Here is a 17,188-nt window from a genome sequence, read left to right as displayed (position 1 = left end):
AAGTCAGGCAGATGATGGGTGTCAGGCACCACGTGGGTGTCTTTACACACCTGGGGCTGTAATTCGTGGCACACCTGGGCAATAAATCAATGGTCCTTATCACCGATCTACTAATTATTAGTCGCTCACATGGAGATTGTCCCAATCCATACGATTGTATATAGATCTGTGATTAGGGTGGGCCGATCTGTCATCACCTAAGGCCTTCCTATGGCATAAATCTTTAGCTTTGACCTTCATGGTCAGGGTCTGCACACGGTTATGTGTGTTCGCCAACTTGTCTTTGATTTCCCCCTATGACAGATGGCCGCACCTCCACAACTTTCTGAAGAAAAGGTGAGACTTCGTAGGACAAAGCTTGGGAAATCTCCTCCCCTCTCTGCTACTCTTGGTACCGCCCAGCCCGCTCACTGGCTACTTGTCTCCATAAGACCGTCCCATTGGACGGGGGTGTGTTATTCGGGAATTCATTGACAGCAGCTGAGGGGGGAGTGGGGTCACATCACATGGGGCAGCGAGGAGCCCGGCATCCGGCCGTGTGCTGGAGGTGAGAGCGGGAGCCCGGCCGCACTATGGGGGGAGAGGGGCACGGAGGGCTTAAACGATGCAAATCCCGCGAAGGGCACCGTGCTAATCCCGGGAGGAGGGGTGCCGTGTGCCCGAGCGGCCAGGGAAGGGTTACAGGGGGAGGGAGGTGAGGGACTCCAACAAAGAATATGGCGAGGAGGGAAGCGGGTGCCTTGTGTTATCCCACAGGAAGGCGGTGACTGGAGCCCAGAGGTGTGCGCCCTCCATTCCCGGCCTCCGGGTAAGTGACCTTCCGGTGTGCCACAAACTAACCGGGAACTTTCCAGCCCAACTTAGGGGGAGCGGAAATGGCATTGTGTGTGGGAAGGGCACGACTGTCATCTCTGCTCAAGGGCACCACAAAGTGACAAGAAACGTTGTGTCGGGTTGGTGCCCTCCCGGTGCCATGCTGTGCCTTCCCCTCCCCCATAGCAGGTTGCTGGTAACCCCTTCCTGCCCATCCAGCAATGGGGGGCCCTGCGTGCCATGCTGATATGTTTCCCTAATCACTAACATATTTCACTTTTAACAAACATGTCTTCTTTGTAATAACCCCGGGGATTATCCTTGTCATAGGGTGACTACTGTCTCCCAGATGTGCTCCCCTGTTGTCATTGTCACACGCCACCTAGTGTAGATAGGGGAAACTGCACGTGTACATTGTACAAACATATTCCCCAGCTTTCATCATCAGGAAGCCAGTCCAGAGGTTGGAACAAATGCACCAGAAATCACTAAATAGTTCAGTGCTGCTTTACGTTGCCTTTCCTGCTTGCTTATCTTAGGTCCGAGTATTCTTTCTTCCCCCAGCGTCCTATCTACATACCTTCAGATTCTGCTGGACATAGGACCCGATTATATAAATAATATCTGACGGTCCTGTGAAATGCTTCAGTACACTGGTGACCCGGCAGGATGTCTATAGGGATTATGTGAAGACGCCAGGGACCGTGTACACGTCTGTTAATCTGCGCTGGTGATTTACGCCGGTCAGCATATTAAGACTTCAGTGCCAGAACAGCTAATACATGCGGACTTTGTTTATGGATAGATCTAGAACATAACTTTATCATGTCAGATGGTATTTATCTAATAGTAAGGTCTCCCTTTGATATCTGGCCTTCATGGCCTTGTGCAAGACAAATCTCATCAGATGATCTCTGACAGCAGAGGCCTTGACTAGCTCTGGGTGGAAAATTGTGTTCATCCCAAGTCTACAAATAAAGAGCGGGAGGTTCATGGTGGCTCCAGGGTGCTGCAAACATTGATAGGGGTCTGTGGCTTCGCAATAGGGGTCTGTGGCTTTGGGTAGCTTTATATCTATGAACCAATTATTCTCTATGGAGTAGGCCACACTAGTAGCATGAAGGCGCATCTAGAAGCAGTTCATGATTGGAATACTGTAAAACCATGCAGACTGATTTCTCCTTTGTACTGATTAGTTAGTTTGTCCTTTCCAGCCAATGGCTACTCAAACTAACTACTTTTGGCTTTTAGCAGTGAGTAAACTTAAAAACTTCCCATTGTGGCTCCTAGTCTCAGCCATTTAAACTAGTGGAACATGGTCAGTATGCATTGGTGGCCAAGCTAAACAATCCATTCAATCCTTACCAGGTTGGGTAGACAGAAAGCACATTTGATAAATATTGCTGCTGTGACATGTGAAATCTTCTGACCTTAGTGCTGCTAAGGTCAAAAGCTTGCTGTGATGGGCAGAGAAATATCTGGCCCCAGAGCCCCCCTCTGCTGTAATATACTTATAGGTGGTCCTGATTGGGCTAGAGGGGCAAATTTGTGGCCATATTATGAGGTTTTCTGTGTAAAGGGAAATGATCTGTCTTTGGCACTCAATGCTTGTCTAAACAAGGCTCAAAAACCACCACTGATTGCCTGTGTCTAGTCTCCACTATGGAGAGGACAACCAGTGCTAGTTAGGAGATAACCGGCGTGTCGTCTTCTAGCATCTGACATTGTACAGTAGCTTTATACAGAAGATATCTGATCCGGCTGTAACATGTGTCTGTCAGGATAATGTTCTTCTCACTGAGCACCACACAGCTGTAGATATAGTAAATATAGAAGGGTTTCCTTTACACATGAAGCTTGTTTCAAGGCATTACTCCATGTGTATATAAAAAAAAAAAAAAAAAAAAAAAACCCAGTAGCGCAAACACTGACTTAGACTATGGCACTGATGGGCTATGTGTATAACTTGAGGATGGCCAGTTTGTTTTTCATTGTTTTCAATGTCTTCTAGGACCAAGAAAGTGGCTTATCAGCCTTCACATTCAGGTAATTTGTTCTTCTTTCACAAGCTAAAAATTTGTGTTCTAAACTCTATCCAATGAAATGAAAATGTGTTTTCTTTAGTGGGTTTGTCTTTGAAGCAATTTATTGTTGGGGTACCAGGCTGTTATTCATCACTTCTATTTCTGAAATACATAAAAAGCTAGCAAGCATTAATATGACTTGGAATTTCGAGCTGGGTTTTGCATTTTGTGTGGCCTGACCTTGTGACTGCAATGTCGGCAGTGTCCAGTGTGGTATAATTTGTAGATAGAAATCAGTAATTTTCTGTTACATTCTCTAGCTTGTCCACTTGTATTTCTATGGTAATCAAGGTTTTGCAGCGCAGTCTTTTAGCATGAACTGTGCTAAAACAGCTTTTTTCCTTTAACACAAAAAGTTTCCTAAATGGGACTTATAAAATGGCTTGATTTGGTAAGACTGGTAATTAATTAAATGCTCTGACTTTTTTCTCTTTAAATAGTGTAAATATTTTATATTAGATTTTTTTTTGTATTGAATAAGTTTGGCTATTAATAATAAAAACAGGATTTATATATATATATGGCATAATATGTGGTACTGTACATTAAATAGGGGTCGCAAATGGCAACAATGGCTGAACCCCCTGAAAATACTTGTCTGGTTATTATGCTGTACTTAACTTTCAGGACATCCTCACCTTGCCCATGCAGTGTTTTTGTGAAGGGCACCTCTACTATGAGGGGGTTGCTGAGGAGTTCCTGGCTTTGCCCATAAAGAAGAGAGCCATGAAATAACAAATTTATTCAACATATTCCCCCCTGAGACTGATGTACTTGGTGCAGCATAGTTGCAGCTTTTCTGGACCGTTTAAATAAAAGTCCTTTGGTTGGGCCACAAACCAGGTCTCATGCAGAATCTTTGACAGATGTCCTCAAAACGTTGCACCTTCAGGTGTTTCTTCAAATTCAGGAACAAATGATAGTCCGAAGGGGTCATTTGAGTGGGGGGGGATGGTGGACCAATTGGAAACCCAGGGTGTTCAATTTGGCAGCCACGATGTTGGACGTGTGCCCAGGTGCAAAAAAAGGATCCCTTTGATCAAATTTCCACAGTGTTTCGTCTTAAATGCCTCCTTCAGCTGTCCAGGAGGTTAGCATAATACTGTCTGGTGATACTAGAGCCCTGAGGTAGGTAGTCCAGCAACAGAATACTGCCTTTGTCACAGAAAACGGATGCCATGACTTTTTTTTGGCTAATTTCTGGGTCCAGAACTTCTTCGGCCGCAGGGACCTGCTGTGGCACCATTCCTTCGACTGTTTCTTGGTTTCAGGATCATAGATGTGGAGCCAGGTTTCATCCTCAGTCACTGACCTAGCCAAAAAGTCCTGTGCAGCTTTGGATGTTTCAACTCGTTCCTTCTTCTGATCACTGTTCAAACGTTTCATCACCCACTTCACTGAAAGCTTGCCCATGTCTAGGTTAGTGGTGATAACAAACCCAACACGCTGCTGTGAGATGTCAAGTATCTGGGCTATCTTTTTTGCAGATATTCGCCGGTCCTCAATCAGCTCATGGACAGGTTGCCAGGTCAATTGAGGTTGGGGGGCGCCCACTACGGGGCTCATCTTCAATGGTGAAATGTCCAGTTCTGAAACAGGATATCCAGGTTTTGACAGTGCTGTAGGAAGAACACTTCTCCCCCAGTGTTTGTGACCTCTCGTTGTGAATGTCCTTTGCTGACTTTCCCTGGAGACACAAAAACTTCATGACGGCCTGTAACGGCAACGATGTGAAACTTGCTTGTGCCCCTGCCATCACAGCTTCTCACTAAAAGAAACAGTTTTGGCAATCTCACAGACCTGATATTGGCACAATTACATACAAAGATATAAGGCTGTCATATGCCCCCACACTCATTTTTCATTTCATCTGCAAGAGGGCAAAGTTAGGAATTTCTCAGCACCCCCTCGAATCACTTTGTGACTTTTTATCTGTGCACCCTTGCAAATTCTTCCTCTCCCCAGCTAATAATTAGTTTGAGCAAGAGACATCATGGTTCCTCTGGGGCACAATCATACGATTATACCCAGGCTTGGTGATTGGCTTCATTGTTCATTTATTCATGGGAGTTGCATGCTCACCCTATACTATGCTTGATATGGGGGTTCTTGCTGGCTGTGGAGAAGGTAGGACCTGTAAGAGAATGTGGGTATGATAACTTTACGGAATGGGAACAGGCAGCTAAATACTGATGAATGGACAGCAAGGACAATCTCACTCCCTTAATAGCTTTTGGTGATCCTGCTATCTGAGATTTAGGTTGGAGGTAATGTCAGCAGATGGTTGCTAAATGGTTAGTCCTGTAAATGCTTCTAGTTGTCGGCGTGTACTCAAAGGAGAACTACAACAGCAGCCAGTAAGTTTACAACAGTGGTCGCCAACCTTTTCGGACCTACGGACCACTAAATGTGCGGACTCTGGACCGTGCATGGGCGGGGAGAAGCATCACTCAAAGCGAAAGAAACTCCTCCCCCAAAGTGATGTCATAATGCCAGAGCCCGCCCATCGCAGGTCCAGAGACATTTTTTTGTTTGTAGAGTCATAAGAAAGTACACTTATTCTTTTTACTTTTTATCAAGAATTGGATTTATAGGAATCTCGTTGATTAGGATGTTGTAATATATTAAGGTGTTTGCAATTAATGTCACAGAAATTTGAGAAGACAACGATCAGCCAATGAACATTTGCCAATAAGATATTGCTTATATTGGTTGTTTGTTTCTGATTAATCAAGATGCTGGATCTTTTTGTCCCAGAGTGTAAAAACTTTTGTATTTTAATGATATTAGCAATGACTGTAGTGGCATCAATGTTTTTAGTGTAAATTTGAATGATTTCCCAGGGAACATCTAAGAATAAAAAGAAATATATAGAATTGCAGAGATAAACTGGTTGGAGAAAAGAATGGGTTATTTATTCCCAAGATAAATCTTTCTTTGACCTCTCCTCCAAAGACAATCCAGATGTTTGACTGACGACAGGATGTGTTTTGCTAAAATTAGTTTCTTTTCCATCCTAATATCAGCTAAAGCCTGAAGACGAGCAGGCAGCCTAAAGCCAAACTTGAGGCAGATATATATATATATATATATATATATATATATATATATATATATATATATATATATATATATATATATATAAACCTAATTTGTTAGTTGTATATCAATTCAATGTTTTATAAGTGTGTGTTTTACTACAAGTTGTACCCGAAATTGCCATGATATCTTTCTTCATAAGGCCTCATAATATGCTGATCTGTCAATGTGCATTCTGTATGAATTGTATGCAAGCAATGCTGGTTTATTGCTGAAAGCTACTGACGGATATGCCTTTTCTCTTATAGCATCAAAAGTGATGGGTAATAGCAGCTTTCCCCCCAGATTGCAGTTTACGTGCTGGTTTATCCAATCTTCCTTTCTATAACTAAAGGAAAATTATAAGTGAAATCTGTGTAAAAGAAATTTTCACCTCTTCAGGATAAAATTCCATGGACAGACCTAAGTGTGCCCTTCCTTATGCAAGTCTTCTATGTCTGGAAATGTGCAGTATCGCCTAGGTGTCATATCTGGTATTGCAATTTGATTGCTGACCTACACAGACTATCCAGAGGATTGAAACCATTACCAGATCTTGTTAGTGCTAACTCTTTAAGGCATGGACAAGATCTCTGAACATGTCCTGTGCAGCTATCATTAAGCTGTTGGCAGCAGGTATATTAAGTTGCACCTCCTCCGCCAGCCTGCCTTTGGGTTCTGGCAACCTTGGCCCTGTTGCCTAATCATTATTGATCCGTCCGTGACCAAAATTTGCCATTTTGGAAAAGCTTTGAACTGGTTGTCTAGTTTATTGGTTTATAGTAATGCATATACAATCACTCTCAAATAGCAGTATGAAAGTCCTGCCTTATCTTAAACCTGGGCTGTGCCAATTCATGGTAATTATACCTTAGCAGTACCCTGAAAATTGAGCCTGTTTACTTTGAAATCCACCTGAAAAAAAAACCCATTACCTTTGTATTCTAGGTGAGTGCCTAGAAGTCCTTGAGCCTTCTAGTAATATATTTTAAGGTCAAGGTCTTAAGGCACATCTGCCTCTGTTTGCTGGTGTTGGTATATGTGGAGTGAGCTTTGATGTCATTGCTGTGCTGCTTTATTTACCTTGCTGAAAGATATGACACAAGAAAGCAAAAACCCTGTCTCTTACCAACATGGCTGCCTCCATGTAGAATAAGACCTGGGGAAAGATTGACTGCATGTAGACCGCAGGAAAATTCAGATGGTATGTAGTATGCATACCGATAGATTATTGTAGTACTGGTCAACAGATCAAATCTGTAGGATGTCATTTATTCCTAAATTGAAATCTAGCCTTTGTTTTTGAAATGAGCAGCGTCTCCTCTTTTCTGCAGTAAAGAGACTGTCGTCTTACTTTAGGTCAGAATGAAAGGTGAGAGATGAAAAGCTAACTTCCCCTTATGGGTACACGAATGACTGTGAAATAGATTTCTAACATTAAGAATTGCATATTTGGGGTTATTTCTCCCTGTGTGGTCAGTAAACACACATTCCACTGCTATCCTCCTTGGCGATTGATTACAAACATAAAACAGTATGATTTTTGCTTCATTGGGGATTGACATTGCTACCCTTTCCTCTATCTTGAACAGAAGTCCCTGGGACCATTAAAATACTACTGTAAACAGACTGGTTAACCTTAATAGATAAAAACTGGTAGTTTAGACTGTATTTAGTTTACACCTTATACAGTACATTGTTGAACATGAGTTTGTTGCTTGGTGGTGATTGTGATGGATGTGTTGGTCTGCTTGTTATGGCAACATTGTGTTGACCTCTGCTTGTCCTTGAATAACACACATGCTTGGAAGTAGAGTGGAAATTTCTTATTAACCAGCTCAGTTATGTCTGTAGTACATCCAGAATTCAGCATGAACAGGCACTGCTATATGTCAGATTTGGTTCTGCTGCTTGTCAGGTGAATGTTTAGGTTTCATGCCAACTCTCATTGTGATCAAAGTTCACTATTTTGGCATATCGTAGACATCACTGTCTGAAAATAATCTGAGAAATGTAATGCACTCCTCTTCACACTGTGCTTAATCTAATGTTCTAATCTGTGGATTACCAAGAGTAAAAGGATTTCTTAATTTTATAAACCATTTAAACTGGATGAGTGCCTGTTTTTTAAAAGTGGGTTTTTTTTCTCTGCTTCCAGTAGCTTTATATTTATCAAAACTAGTACCAACAGGCAAACATGATGTGGACTTTTTTTTTTTTTTTTAACTGACCTGTTACCTTAATTAACCCAAGTACTACAGGACACCTTTCATACCAAATGTTTGTGTAAAACTGATTTTTCTATATCTGTAATAAATAAGGGCCCATTTTGTTTTATGTAGTTTGTTGATGCATGGGCGATCATGTGTATTTTACGAAGGCAGCCTATTAAAATTGCCAGTGGGGGGTGGCTTTTTAAATTGAAATGAATGACAGCAGAATAGTTTTGTTGTGGTAACTTTGTGCTTTACAGTAATGCAGAGAACACAAAGTGCCCTGCTCACCAGTCGCCACCCAACTTCCCCCTTTACTTTCTCTGTGAGGGGGACATCTAGTGGTGAAAAAGGTTAGAGCAGAGGAAACTGCCAGACCAGCTCAAAAGATGAGCATTGGTGAGCTGCAATACTGGTGTAAAAAAAAAAAAAAAAAAAAAAAATATTCCTTATTGTGTATATAAAATACCCTACAATATACTATCAAGATGCTCTCTTCAGCAATGAAGTATGCACTTCCCCCCTCTCTGTTGCAAATGTCAGTGCTACTAATTAGGGAAATATATTTATGGTGAAGTTTCTTCTACAATAAAGAAGCTAACTTTTAGAACATGTTTTTAATGTTAAATCTTTCTTATATGTGCATGGGAGCAAATGTGGCTCCTGACTGTCTTCCAACCTGAAATGCCCACAATAACCCTGGTAGGCAGAACACATAGCCCAGTATTTTATTGTAATTCCCAAAGAGTTGGGATTGGATTTGCCATAGGTTAAGGTACAGCTCCAGATATACATTTTATAAATTGGTCAAGTAAAACTTGCAAAATTATAACTTGCACTAAAATTAAAGGGTAATGATATTTGAGCTGCATTAACTTGTGGCCTCCATATCTCTCCTGAGTTCAGCTGTAATGTATACAATTGCTGTCTACCCCTTGTTCTTTTTACTTTCTTTGTACTTCTAGTAGTGGAAGGCTAGTAGAAAAATGTTCTAAGTTCTCCCAGAGAGAAATTAACCTTTTTTTTTTTTTTTTTTTTTTCTTGTATTTAACTGCTGGCATGAAATTGACCTTTCAAAGTTCATTTAGTTAATCATACATAAGCAGGAAAAGATTTAATGCTTTTTTTTTTTTTTTTTACTCCCTGTGCTCTGAATATTAAATGAGATGCATAACTACTGCTAAATGAGAAAGAAGTGAAGCAACTTTTACTCCTGCCTGAAGCGGTCTAGTTGCAAAATGTTGAATCTGGATCCTTTCCTGTCATTAATTGTCTGGAAGGGTGTGACTGTACCAGTAGGGAAGTACTGTAGATACTGGAGGGTAGTTGTGCTGGATTTTCCCTCCTGTTCTGGTGGGATTTTTTTCTGTTCTTGTACAAGTTGGTGATCTTAAAGTTTTCAAAGGTTACAAGTTGTTCCATGGCAACCCAGCATTCAGTGTCACCTTGTTTAACCACTTACTGGCCTCTTTTTCCCAATTTAAAAAAAAAAAAAGGGCCCCCCCCCCCCCCAGCACACACACTAACTGAAGGGGTTAATTACTTTGTTTAATAAAACAGCTAGCACTGCCAAGTACATTTGTTACCCTAATTACACACAAACCAGTTTTATCACTTTCTGGAACTTGAGACCTGCCTACCAACCACCATCGCTAGGCAATGAAACTTCCACAAACAATCTGATGCTTGAGATTTCTCATAACCTCTACTTCTCTCCCTCCAGTTTTGGTTCTGGAACAAGTCACAAAAATGTTCTAATAGAATGTCCTCTGTTTATTCTGATAGATCTATAGAAAAGAGAGCTCAAAGGTCAAATCAATATTTGAAAATATTATATAAAGCCTGCTGCCTTTATTCCATTATTAAATGGTTTATACAATTTATTTTAAGCTTTCAACTTTAGCAATTTGTTTGATATAATCCATGAGTGTGACGTGGTAATAAACGGTGGTTATGCATTTTACCTAATATTCTTCCACCTGTCCAGTAGTTACTGTAGACCAAATGTGGACACTGGAATCTGGATAGAATTACAGTGTTCTCCTAGCCCCTTTTTGCTGGGCGCACCACCTGGCACTTTTCAGCAACCACCCCCGGCTGTTTTTGGGTGGTTACTGAAGGATTGGGTCACTATACAGGGGCTGTTGCTCTCCTACAATTCCCAACCAGCTTAAAAAAATTTCTGGGTTAAACACTTGTGGGAACGAACGGAATACTCCGAAGGTTTGTTCCAATCCTACAGTGACATGCATGCACCTGAATCAGTGCAATATGGTTGATTTGAAAAAAGGAAGATACATTTCCACTCTAGGTGCCCTTAGGTTAATTGAGAGAATATATTAAGTCTCTGCACAAAGCCTCAGTGACATGGAGCCTGAGCTTGTGACCAGCTATATGAAGAATGGCATGTATTGTGTTTGGGGGGGCTGCTAAAACCAAAAGTGCTAGCTGTTTCTGAAAGCATTTTTCACACTGGCAGCTCCCATCCCATGTATGGATGATGGCTGTTCTTTGAGAGTTATCTGGTTGATATCTTTTTCTGCACGGAAATTGACACAATGTCCTCCAGGTTAGCAGATTCCAAGTCCCGCTAAAGAGACATCTGGTGGATCTAGTTTATGCCATTACTTTTGTCCTTCTACATCAATGGCAAAGCTAAACTTTAATCTGGGCCATATATAACTTTAAATATTTTAATATGGCATTTTTTTTTATTAAATTCTACCTCTCCAAAGAGCACTGCAAGGGATTACTGAGCAGATATCATTCCTTTATGAATATGTGCCATTTTGAAACTTTAATGTATGCAGTGTTTACTTAGTGCTAGGTTCATTGCATTGCTCTGCAAGTTAATGTTTTACCTAGATGGGAACATTTTTCAAATTCCTTGTGTAGTGGTTAACATAGTTTGTGCTTTACAAGTTTTAAGGCAAATATACACAAGGCTAAATTCTTTGACTCTTGTGGAAGTAAACTTTCCGTGTGTGTGGGGTTTTTTTTTTTTATACGATTCTTGTAATATGGCTATTTGATTATAGTTTTTCTGTGCACACATTAATTCCCAACATTAGCACTTAGACTGTCAGGTGTCCTGTGGTATCTGGCACCAGGCATGGTCTCCACTGGCTCCAAAAAAATAGATGCCTACCAATCCTTATGGTTTAAAAGAAAATGTGTTATCAGGCCACCTTCTAATGTTTATGGTAAGGGGACAGTATTTGCATTCTGACTTGGCTATGCAGCAAGTTGTGATGTGTGTTCTGCAGGTTATGCACAAATGAGATTTAGGTATTCACTGCTTGTCTTCTTGTTAGACCACTTTTGGTAGAATCTAGCCAATGCATACATGAAACGCACCTACAAGCCTTGCTGTCTCTAAAGATGCTCTGACCAGTTTTCTTGCTATTTAAATACCAGTAATGTTCCTAAGAATGTACTTCTACTAAAGATTAGTCTCATGATGTTGTGTATCTGTCATTCTCTATAGTCCAGTCTAATCCTATTTAAATGTAAAGCACTGCATAATATGATATTGCTACATGAATACTGTATAATAAATATAATCCATACATCTAATGTAAAGAAGCTGCCAGTATTTATTGGTGATGTATTGATGCATATGCTGGTTCTGAACATCAGGGTTGCCTAATAGTTTTCGGTAAAATATTTATATAACGTGATCAAGTGGCATGACAAATTCACTAAAATAGCTAAACAAATTGTCCTTTCAGTAAATGGGCCTCTACAGTCACCCACCCATATAATAAAAAAATATATATATATCAGTGCTCAACCCAGGAATTTTTTTGAGCCGGGTGGGCAGAAATTGTAGGCGGGTGGCATCCCCTGTATTGTGACCCAACTCTTCAGTAGCCACATAAAAACAGCCGGGTGGTTACTGAAAAGTGCTGGGTGGAGTGCCCAGCTAAAGAGAACACAGATTGAGATTTATATATATATATATATATATCAATCAGTTGTGGGGTCTCACATCTGTATGTCAGTGACTGAGGGCACAGATTTAGCATTATTATTCTGTTACAGTGTTTATATAGCACCATCATATTATTCAGCACTGTACATAGTCATGTCACAACTGTCCCTCAAAGGAGCTCACAATCTAATGTCCCTACCATAGTCCTATGTCTTAAATACAGTCTAAGGTGCATGTTTTTGAAATGTGGGAGGAAACCCATGCAAACATGAGGAGAACCTGCAGATGGTGTCCTGGCCGAGATTTGAACCTGGGACCTAGCGCTGCAAAGGAAAGAGTGCTACCTCTGAGCCACCATGCTGCCCGTGGCCTGACACCAATTAGACTGATTCTAGGTGTCTAATTCTCATTTTATTGGCCGCTCCAAAAAACCATTGGTATGGGTTTTATCGATTTAAAGCCCTGCCAATAAACTAGGGAACATCATAACTGGTATTTCAAATGTTAATGTTAACAGTTGTTGGTTTTTGGCTGCAGAATTTGTTAGTTTCTTTGGTTTTCCAAGTCTGAATACATGACTAGTCATGTCAAGCAGAGTTTTAGCATTATTTCCTAATTGCATAGTATGACTCTTGGCTGCTCATTAAAACCATTTTTTTTCTTTTTTAATAGATCAGCTTCAAAAATTAGAGAACAAGACTTTAGCAATAAGTGATCATTCTCTGTATACCTTAGTGGCTTTTTTTTTTTTTTTTAATACATTTTTACAAAATCTGCCCTGGCACAAATAAGTATGAAATCTTAGTACTGTAGCCCCCAGAAAACATTCTATTTTAGACAACCTTTATAAGCCTCTAGAAAAGATTGTGTCAAAAAACATGGAAAAACAGAAGCTATGTCTGCTCACAATAAATCTGAGCTCCAAGCTAATAGAAGTTTTATTTCACAATTTTCTTTTCCAAATTTACCAGCCTTTTGCTGTTTTTGTTCAGACTGGGAAGGGATAAAGCAGCACAAGAAGCCAATCGCATGCACTTCAGAGGAAGTATTGTACAGATGAAGAGCAGAGTGATATTAGTTTAGCCGTGTTCTGCTTTTTGTGTGGATTTTTTTTTTTTTGTGTGTTAATGGCAAATAAAAATATCACAATTCTTACAGCTGGTGTGCTAGTGTAGAATCTGGCTTGTGTGCGCATGTATGTTATATATGTGCATGTGTTTTTTTTAGACCCCTCAATGAATAAATGACTCATAGTTTAAATGGTAAATAGCATAAAATGTTTAGTATTTGATTTGCCGAATAGTCTTTCTGGATGAAGCTTTCTATTGATACCAAGTGCAAGGAATGTCAGGAATGTTGAGTTGCTCTGCTCTGATAACGTCTGCTTTTTCTTTCACACTCTTGTAACATTAAACTTTAAGGTTCAAGATTTTCTTGTTTTATTTCATATTAGCCAATGTTTGTTCCCTTTACTAGAGGGCAGCAAATACCCACCCCACCTTGTTGAAAGGGGTTACATTATTTAGTCTGGCAACCTTTTACCTGGTCTTTAATATTGACCCTAAACCACAACTCTGGGTAGATTAGCCACTAAACTTAGTCCTGAGATTAAACTAAACCCTAGACTAAACCCAGTCCTGAGATCTACACTATTCTGTAACCCAAAAAAAGCCAGCCTGGTAACCTTTTCCTCAGCTAAACCACACAGCTTGGTCCTGGTAGATTGACTAGATCTCTGCTCTCTTGGAGGATGGATTGGTACATAGCTCTGCCCCGGAGTGTTGCTGAACAGGAGATGCTGACGATTCTGCAAATGCAGCTACTTGTTTTGGTTGCAGTTAAAAGGGGGGGGGGGGGGGGTCATTAAATGCATGGTGTGTTTTTTGTTTTATATGTACAGTTTTACATTAATCCTTCTCACTTTTATCTATGGGAATAGTCTTACAGCTCTTTGCTGTTGACAGTATGTGACTGTAAACATCCTCGACTGGAAGCTGTAAAAAATATGATGGGCTTTCAGTCGGATGTTTGCAGCTGCCAACTGCCACAGACTTCGGAAATTTTGCTGGAAGTAAAACCTTTTATTTTGTAATATTTTCATTGTCAATACTAGATGTTCATTGTTACAGTCAACAGGAATTCTTTGAAAATAGTGTTCACATGACAATCGGTCATGGTAATGCACCAAAACAATGTTTATTCTGCAGTTTGTGCTACCTTTGTCCTCTGCCTTCCTCCCTGTGTTGTACATAGATGGGATGTGAGTGCAAATCTTCCCTCAGAGCACTTTATAATTGGAGCACTTCTCCCCTTTTTCCCAAAACTTTGCTCCCCCTTCCTGACATCTGGTGGTTGTGGTTTTGTGTCTTCCTTTAGACAGCCAGTCATGATTGAACTTCTGAAATTTAGTTGAATTAACCTGGGGTGGATGCTGAAAGTGTGATTTTGCAAGATATAATTGCTGGGTGGGACTGTCTGCTATTGCCTGTGAATGAACAGAACTGACAATACTTGTCCTGCATATTTATGCTGCTTTGCAACCAGTGCTCAGGAAAATATTTACTTTTTAAATTTATTTTGTGTGATTTAGACTTCAACTAATATGTTTTGAAATTCTACGTTAGGGCTTAATGATCTAATAGAGGTATTTAACTGCTTGTTAGCACATGTAGTATACAGAATGTGTGCCCTTAATGACTGCCAATCATTATGTAAACCTCTCAGTAGCCAGTGTAGCCCTAGGCCTAAAGAAGAGGTTGGTGAGAACGAAGACTTTCATACACTATAAACATAGTAAATTGTGTAGTATGTTTGAGGAAGGTAGTATGGGGTATGAGAACAAGGGTGTACTAACTAGTGCACAGATTACCTGCAGTAGCCTGGCAGTACAGTACTGGTACAGTAGAGCATTAGCGCTCCGGATAGCACTTTGGATATAGTAACCTTACACAAAATAAATCTGTGTGCTTTGGTATTATGTATTTGTGCATACTGTCACTACACTTTGCCTTAATAAATTGGGTTTCAGTGTCTGTACTAGGCACAGTTTAGTTTCTCTGCCTTTCCAAAAAGTGTGGCATCTGTGTCAACAGATGTGTCTCTGCACCACATTGGTCCCCAATCACCTGGTGTTTAATTTGAAATAAACCCATTGCTTTTTAGTCTATTAAATAAAACTTTGAGATAGTTGTTACCCATATGACTAAGTGAGATGCTGTTCATAGTCTGGAAAATGTGGTGAAATGGATGGTACTTATTTAATGCTGTATTGTGTTACATTTAAGCCCTATGTTAAGCTGCTGCATATGTCATGCTTCTAAGATTCCTCTCTTATGAAGTAACATGTCCAGTCTATGAGTCTGAGTGATTTTGTGTGGATAAGAGGCTAGGATCTAGTTTTCCAGCTCTCTAGGAGGATCATTCAAAAAAGTTTGTAGGTATTTGGATAGAGTAGAAATATTCTGCTTTTCAAATTGGTTGTATGATCATTATATTCAGATATGGACACTCTTTTAAATCCTCTGGTTTAAGAATCCTACACTTTCTATTTTTTTTTTTTTTAATCCTATTTTCACTCCCATTTATTTTGTAGAAAACTGCTGCATTGATCACCTCATTTCTATAGTGGAATCTCCCTTTATGAACAGAACTTGAGGACCTGTTTCCAAAAGCACTGTTGAAAGTAAGTATATTACACTTGCTGCCTCATTGTTTGAGACTTCTTGCTGTAAAAACTGCTTTGTGCCTAGTTGTAGCAATATATTACGATGTTTGCATCTGTTAATTGAAGTAGACTGTGCAAAGAAATTTGACATACAGATTAAGATCTGTACTATTGACTTCTATTTTGTCTTTTTTTTGTTTGGGGTGTTTTTTTTTTTTTTTTTTTTTTTTTTTTTTTTTTTTTTTTTTACAGTTCTGTTCCTTGGCAAGCTTCACACTCTCTTTAATACCCATATAACCATCTTACCTGCCTTTTGTTTCAAGTCAAGGTAACTTGAATAACACAATTAGCCCTGATTTTACAGTGCTAAAACTGCATGCTTAGTATACTCTGCTTTTCTGTAAAATTATCTTTCTGGTTTGTTTAAAGTAACTGGAAGCTAGTTTTCTTTTTTTTTTCTTTTCTTTTCTACATTAAAGTAACTTTATCTACAGAATGGGGAACTGATTATGTCAGTTAAACCATTTCTAGTACTTCTAGGAACAGAATCCCCTTTTAAAATAAGTGTGTGGTAGAAGGGAAATCTTGACTTTAATTCTTTAATATGCATTCATTTTATTTAAAAGCTCAACTCCAATCTTGCATATCTTAGTATTTTTCCCCCAGTCATGCAGTCCCTCCTTCATTTATTTATCAGATTCTTGCCTTTACATGTTGGTTGCCTTCATGCTTAATAATTCTCACTTGACCACTCCTCATCTTCGTCTTCTTGGTTCTCTTCACTGGCTTCCATTTCATCTCAGAATCAAACTTGGGCTCCTGTGCGTCTCTCCGCAGCTTTTGTCCCAGTTACCTTTCTGACCTGGTATACAAATACATCCTTAGCCACTCTTTGCTCCTCCAATGATCTACAAATGACCTGCTACTATTTGTTTTGTACATTAACAGCCTTTAAAGCCTTATATTTGCCTGCTTGTCTTATATTATGAAATATAACATAACAAAAGAGCTGATCTTTGATTAAATACAACCCTTACCCCTTCCCATCTCTCTAAAGTACCTTTTCTTTAATTTCTACCTGTTGTTGTTTTTCAGCAGTGAAGCCCTCCTGGGATTGAAGAAGCTGCAAGTGATTACTTTGGCACAATAGGTCTTTAAACCATGGCAATACATTAGCATTCCCCCACACTTGAAATAGTTCTATTAAGGTGACTAAGAAACGTATTTATGCTTGTGTAAGGACATACACTTTAACCACCTGAGCGTTACACTGATTTCTAGATTTCTGTTCCAAAAGCGTCACAGGTTTTCATGAAATTTTTTTTTTTTTTAAATTGTAGACCTGTAACTTACAGAAATATGCCCGAATAGGGTTCTAGTAGATATCATGAATATAAAAAAT

General features: G+C 39.7%; 1 long non-coding RNA gene across 3 annotated transcripts in view; it reads left to right on the top strand.

The window, feature by feature from the left end:
- The first annotated feature begins 475 nt into the window (after positions 1-475).
- The window catches only part of LOC140328713 (uncharacterized), a 47,375-nt gene continuing 30,662 nt past the window's right edge, over positions 476-17,188 (top strand). For 2 of the 3 annotated variants that reach the window (XR_011920340.1, XR_011920339.1), the window contains exons 1-4: positions 476-547; positions 2,825-2,859; positions 15,715-15,804; positions 16,882-16,994. This is a non-coding gene — a long non-coding RNA (uncharacterized lncRNA). Of the gene's footprint in view, positions 548-578; positions 809-2,824; positions 2,860-15,714; positions 15,805-16,881; positions 16,995-17,188 lie in introns of those variants that run through there. The other variant, XR_011920341.1, reaches the window with a different exon arrangement.

This window comes from Pyxicephalus adspersus, chromosome 4, assembly GCF_032062135.1.
Source record: "Pyxicephalus adspersus chromosome 4, UCB_Pads_2.0, whole genome shotgun sequence".
NCBI lineage: Eukaryota > Metazoa > Chordata > Amphibia > Anura > Pyxicephalidae > Pyxicephalus > Pyxicephalus adspersus.
Note: the sequence above shows the minus strand (reverse complement) of the source record. Positions and strands in the feature narration are given on the sequence as shown.